A 7,309-nucleotide genomic window follows, 5' to 3' on the forward strand; every position below is an offset into this window, starting at 1 on the left:
TCATCTCCAGAAGTGTGAGCGTGAGCGGGCCAAGCCCAGATGAGAAAAATCCTGCAACTGAACCCAATCTAAATCACTAATCTACACAGTGTTGAGAGCTAACTACATGTTTATTGTTTTAAGCCGCTGAGTTTTGGGGTAGTTGGATTCTCAGCATCATTGTGTCAGTAAATAACTTATACAAAATGACATGTAAGAAGTGCTTAAAAATTGTTTATATGGCAGCCCTTTGGTGATTCAACTTTATTTTTTATTTAAATAACAGAGACAGTTCCCTATTTATCCACTCTTCCCTTCCTTTGTAGCTTACTCTTTAAAGTGTCCAATCAAGGCACACTGTTACATTTAATATGCTTATTTGTCAGTATAACATATCTCAAATTGCTTCTCTCCTGTTTCTTGTCTCTTTAATGGCAAAAAAAATTTTAGTCACATTTAGTTTACTGGCTCTTAGCATTTTATTTGGATCTCAGAGGGGATATAAGAGAAATAGGAGACAGAACCTTCCTTTAGTAACACAAATCCAAAGGATAAGAGCTAATTTCAGTGCTATGTGGTATATGTAGAAGTGTTAAGAGGCAACCAGGGAATTCAATGAGTTAAAGTCAAGTAGGTTCAGTTGGTGATATTTTAAACACAGTATTAAGACTTTCCTATGGAAAAAATAGAATGATAGAATAAATGACCAATCTATGTCATTATGACTGGGCCGTGAAATGGGAATGTGACAAATGAATGCTCCATCTTGACACTGTTTTTCACTTCCTACTTTGGCAAATAGTTCCATGGCCACTGGATGCCACTCATGATGCAGACAGTGGTGTTAGAGATGAGTTCACTATGACATATTTAGTGTCTTGAGAGGATGGCATGGAGGCCAAAGCAACTCCATCTTAGATTGCTAATCTGCCATGTTGACTTCTCATTAACTCCAGTTCTGGGAAAGCTTCTAAAATTTCCAGTTTATCTACTGTTCCTTGTGAGAGCAGGTACTTACCATAAATCTTGCCCTTAGGTCCGACAACGTTGGTGTTACCATACTTCAATTGTCCTACACATCCCTTCTGAATCACTCCTCCCCTATGGTACATAAGTCCTTGGTCTGCAGGATAATGGCACAAGACCCACCATCTTGTTTTACCACCACCTGAGACACAGACATGGCTTCTGTTCCTAAGTCCCTACTAAATGTTTCTTTCTGAGAAACTGGATATGTCAGCCTCTTTCTTTGGCCTCTTGGCTTCCTGGGAGGCCAAATTATTAAATAGTACACAATTTACTGGGCTGAATGGTGCTGCCCCTGAAGCACTGAATTTCAGTGCTGGGCTCTGAAAGTGAAGATAAGGCCCTGGCCCTCTCCCATTCAGCTGTTAAGAGCTGGTGCTAGTTTCTGGTGTGACCTTTAACAGTAAGGCATGAATTACATTTCCCTAGTGAATGTATTCTCATGGCATTCTGCCAACTATTATTTCTAAACAGAGCATGTTCATAGACAACAAGCAAAATCATTACGCCAAGACTAATGCCAACTGGCTCAGTGGTCATTTGAAGAAAGGGCAGATCAAGAATTCCTTGTTTCCCCAGCAGCCCTCTTTGCCTCTTGTGTTGTGACACATGCACTTTGTTTCTTCTCATTCATCTCCATTACAGCCTCGACAGCCCAACTTTACATTCTGGAAAAAAATAAAGAAGGTCTATGTTTCTGGCCCGATGTATGAGGAAGACAGGCAGCTTCCTAGCTGGAGTAAACTTAAGGGTTGACTGCCTCCCCTAATCAGCACTTGGGTTTTAGAGATACAAGAAGTATTGGTTCTAGAAGAAGCCTTAAAATAATCTCTTCTGAATATTTTCAGATGACTGTTGCTCAGAATCAGACAAAATCATAGGTGGATATGAAAATGAATGAAACAGAGAGAACCAGAGCAGCTTTGGCTGAAAAGCAGGGTGGTGGGTGGGAGGTTGTTGTGGAGAAGAGTTCCTTGTGTCTGCAGGAAGCCGAGTTAGAAAATCAGTCATCTTACCAATGTCCATTTTTAGAGATTCAGAGAAGTGAAAGTATTGATCTGCAAACAGACAGGTCAACAGAAACTCGAACTCACACATCCTGACTTTCAGTGTAGTGCTCTTTCCAGACTTTCAAATAACTGGCGGGAAATACGGGTAAATGTACATTATCAATGGAGGCATTTGAAGAGACAGACGAATTCTTTTAGAATGCAGTAGCACTATAATGGAATCTGGGTAATTTGCATACTATTTTATAAGAAAATGTTAAAACTTTTCTTCTCTTCTTTTTTTTTAGTATGTTAATAATGAAAGATTTTTTTTAATGCAAGTTAGAAATTAAAATAAAAATTTTAAATATTTCCTTGATCCAATCCCAAGCTCCTCCCTAGAGGTTACTGCCAGCAGTTTGAGTCAACCATTTTTCTACGAACACACACCCACACTTACATCTAGATATATGATTATGTTGTTTGTTGCTAATTACAAAAGTGTGTATAATGTATATATTATCCTGGAACTGTAAAAAATAAAGAAAGTGACATCCTTGCATAGGAGTACACTCTTACTCATTTTTTAGCTGCTTGCATGTGTGGTGTGAATGTATTTTATTTCATTTTTTATTATTATTATTTTTTGAGATGGAGTCTCACTCTGTCACCCAGGCTGGAGTGCAGTGGTGCGGTCTCAGCTCACTGCAACCTCTGCCTCCCAGGTTCGTGCAATCCTCCCACCTCAGCCTCCTAAGTAGCTGGGATTACAGGTGTGTGCTACCATGTCCAGCTAAATTTTGTATTTTTAGTAGAGACGGAGGTCTCACCACATTAGCCAGGCTGGTCTCGAACTCCCAACCTTGAGTGATCTGCCCACATCGGCCTCCCAAAATGCTGAGATTACAGGCATGAACCACTGCGCCTGGCCTGTGAACGTATTTTAATGTGTTTATCCACTCCTCTGTCGGCCAATGTTGAAATGGTTCTCATGACTTCATTATTACAAGGCTACAATCAAGATTTTTGAACACGTATATTCATCCACTTTTGCAAATATTTATCCCATAAAGATCCTTGGAAGATTTGCTGAGGAAAAAAGACATTTATTTTATTTTTGATAAATGTTGCTGTGTTGCTCTACAGAGAAGTGAGGCCAGTTAATGCTCTCACTCAGCACTGTTTGCCAACATTAACACTAAATATTAATCTTTTCCAGCCTCGTCAGTCTGATAAGCAGAGAGCTCGCACATCTTTAATTCATCAGATTAAGCTTCTTTTCAAGCATTTTTTTGTATCTATGTAAATACTTCTATTTCCAAATAGGATATTAAAATTTACATGTTATTTTAAAGACAACTAATATACAGCTAAACTAACTGAAATAATATATACAAGAAGTTTATGGGATCTAAGCTACAGATGGGAAAATCTTAAATAAGTTTTTAACTTCCTTTACCCTATTAGGAACATCAGGACTTCTAGAATTGATACTGGCCCTGTGTATCAAGTACATTCTTCCCCTCATTAAACTTGTTTACTTTTCCAGAGAGCATATCATGCTATTGTGTCTAGGAAATCAGTGAGTAACTAGATTATCCATCTTATCATTACTTCAAAACATTACTTCAAAATGCTGAATGCAGATGGTGATTAGATGGTTGAGAAAAAAAGAAGATTTTTAAGCTTAAGTAAGAAAGCCAGGGGATTCCAGAGGATTGAAGTTGCTGCTGGATAGATGAGGTTTCACTGTGCTGCTGACAGAAAAGCTGTAGAAGATCTGAAGTAAACAAGATGACTTGAAGACAATGAAGACTAATGAAGTAGAATGTCAGAAACCCACTGTGAAAGAAACTGAAATGAACACAGCCCTTCCCACGCATTTCTTTGAGAAAAGAGAAGAAAAACTTCCTTACAAATCATTTTGAGGATTTATGAAAAATTTACAAATAGAGGTTCAAGAAATGGACTTCCTTCAGTTTTCTAAAGGTTTGAATCTCGTGCGCTTTTTAATCATTTGTGGTTTTCTCTGAGTAGTCTTTTTTTTTTCTTCATATAAATTAGGTTGCCTGCCTTTTGCTTATTGAGTGCGAGGAACTTCTCACAGGGTCTTAATGCTAAATAACCCTTTGATTACGTATGTTGCAAGTATTTTCTCCAGGTCTGTTGTTTGTCATGTAATTTTGTTTATGGAATCTTTTCTCATATGAAGGTTTTTAATTAAGTCAAGTGTGCCAATCTTTTCCTTCATAGGGATGCTCATAATTCTAATATTCTTTCAATATCAATCTTGAATCCCTATCACAGCTAGACTAACTGCAGCAGCGACACTTTTCATTAAAAATAAATCATTCTAAATTTAAAATGCAAATTTACACTCTGCTGATGCCTTTGACAAAAACATCAGTCATTATGGAGGAAAATAAAATTCTTCTCTTAAACTATACAGATGAGGGAAGACTTTGGAAGGCCCAGATAAATAATGGGTATTTCAATGGTGGCATTGAGAGGTGACAACGTGCTAGCAGCCCTCGCTCCCTCTCGGCAACTCTTCAGGCCACGGCATCCACTCTGGCCGCACTTAAGGAGCCCTTCAGCCCGCCGCTGCACTGTGGGAGCCCCTCTCTGGGCTGGTCAAGGTGGGAACTGACTCCCTCTGCCTGCGCGGAGGTATGGAGGAAGAGATGTGGGCAGGAACCAGGGCTGCATGTGGGCTCGCGGGCCAGCATGAGCTCTGGGTGGGCATGGGCTTGGCAGGTCCTGCACTCAGAGCAGCCAGCCACAGTGAGGGGCTTAGCACCCGGGCCAGCAGCTGCGGAGAGGGCACCAGGTCCCCTAGCACTGCCAGCCCACCCATGCCATGCTGGAATTCTCGCTGGGCCTCAGCAGTGCCCCCATGGGCTCCTGCGCGGCCAGAGCCTCCCCAACAGGTGCTGCCCTCTACTCCGCGGCACCGGGTCCCATTGACCACCCAAGGGCTGAGGAGCGCGGGCGTGTGGCACAGGACTGGCAGACAGCTCCCACTGTGGCCCCGGCATGGGATCCACTAGGCAAAGCCAGCTGGGCTCCTCAGTCAGGTGGAGACTTGGAGAACTTTTATATCTAGCTGGAATATTGTATATGCACCAATCAACACTCTGTGTCTAGCTCAGGGATTGTAAATGCACCAATCAGCACTCTGTGTCTAGCTCAAGGTTTGTAAATGCACCAATCAGTGCTCTGTGTCTAGCTAATCTAGTGGGAACTTGGAGAACTTTTTTGTCTAGCTAAAGGATTGTAAATGCACCAATCAGCACTCTGTGTCTAGCTCAGGGATTGTAAATACACCAATCAGCACCCTGTGTCTAGCTCAAGGTTTGTAAACGCACCAGTCAGCACCCTGTGTCTAGCTCAAGGTTTGTAAATGCACCAGTCTGTGCTCTGTGTCTAGGTAATCTAGTGGAAACTTGGAGAACTTTTGTATCTAGCTAAAGGATTGTAAATGCACAAATCAGCACTCTGTGTCTAGCTCAGGGATTGTAAATACACCAATCAGCACCCTGTCAAAATGGACCAATCAGCTCTCTGTAAAACGGACCAATCAGCAGGATGTGGGTGGGGCCAGATAAGGGAATGAAAGCAGGCTGCCCGAGCCAGCAGCGGTAACCGCTCGGGTCCCTCTCCACACTGTGGAAGCTTTGTTGTTTCGCTCTTTGGAATAATTATTGCTGCTGCTCACTCTTTGGGTCCACACTGCCTTTATGAGTTGTAACACTCACTGTGAAGGTCTGCAGCTTCACTCCTGAGGCCAGCGAGACCATGAATCCACCAGGAGGAATGAACAACTCTGGACAGGAGGAACAAACAACTCCAGAGGTGCCGCCTTAAGAGGTATAACACTCACCGCAAAGGTCTGCAGCTTCACTCCTGAAGCCAGCGAGACCATGAACCTACCAGAGGGAAGAAACTCTGAACACATCTGAACATCGAAAGGAACAAACTCCGGACACACTATCTCTAAGAACTGTAACACTCACTGTGAGGGTCCGTGGCTTCATTCTTGAAGTCAGTGAGACCAAGAACCCACCAATTTCGGACACAGCATGATGGAAAACCTCATGTTAAAAAGCCCAAGCAGAAAAAATTTTACAAATTTTAGCTTCTTAACAATATGTTTATGTCTATTAATATGTGTTGTCTTTTCAGCTCTTGCTCAAAGTCTTACCCCAGGGGTCAAGGTAGTACAGGGTGTTGTTAACATATAAATGACTGTCAAATCTTTGTTAGTAATTGACATCTTTGGATGAGTCTTCGTTGTTTTGAGGAAGTAGAACACAGTAAGATTAAGTTTTGATGTGTGAGATAAGGCTGACATAGGTCAGAAACTTTGCTGTTAGGGAAAAATTTAGGTCTTCATAAGAAGTCACAGTGGGTGGCCCAGAAAAGCCAGCAGTGAGGGGCATCATATGGTGTGGGAGTGTAGCTGGTAGAGGGAAAGGGAAGAAAAAAGGAAATGAAATATTGAGAAAAAATTTTTGAGAACTTCTTTTGCACTTATCATTTTATATATATACAACATATAATTATTGTCTCATTTCTCTGTTACATTGTGAAGGTCAATATCCCATCCATATCTACATCCCTATTGAGTGACACATAGTAAGCATTTTGAGACCACTTGCTGTGTACTTTCACATAAATTTTGTTTACATCCACCCTGCATTACCCTGTGACTGAAATAATGAGACCTACTGAGTATCACTGAGAGTACTATTAAGGCTAATTTCAGGTTTGCGTATTACTGTGCTGGGGTACTATACAATTGTTTGATCCAAAAACAGATTAGAAGGAAGATTTGTTGTTTGTGCTTGGAACCCAGTGCTCTTTTTAAAGCCTAATTCAGAGGTTTGAGAAACCAGCAAGGGCTTTCTGTCCCAGTGGAGCTTAACAGTTATGACAGGGATTGGCAGGGAGTCTCTTTCTCCATCTCATTGCTTCAGACGGGTAGAAATGAAGACTGTATCAGGACTAAAAATAGTGCCCCAAATCAGGGGTCCCAAATAGGCAAACAAATGAGCAGCACCCATTACCATTCCTTTGCAATGCACTCTAGAAGGATGCAAGGAGATACAGATATAGATATATATATGCGGAGACCAGCTCGGTCGGGGAGACCCTAACCCTGCGGCGCTAGAGGAATTAAAGACACACACACAGAAATATAGAGGTGTGAAGTGGGAAATTGGGTCTCACAGCCTTCAAAGCTAAGAGCCCCGAACAGAGATTTACCCATGTATTTATTAATAGCAAACCAGGCATTAGCATTGTTTCTATAG

This window comes from Symphalangus syndactylus, chromosome 23 (assembly GCF_028878055.3).
Source record: "Symphalangus syndactylus isolate Jambi chromosome 23, NHGRI_mSymSyn1-v2.1_pri, whole genome shotgun sequence".
Lineage (NCBI taxonomy): Eukaryota > Metazoa > Chordata > Mammalia > Primates > Hylobatidae > Symphalangus > Symphalangus syndactylus.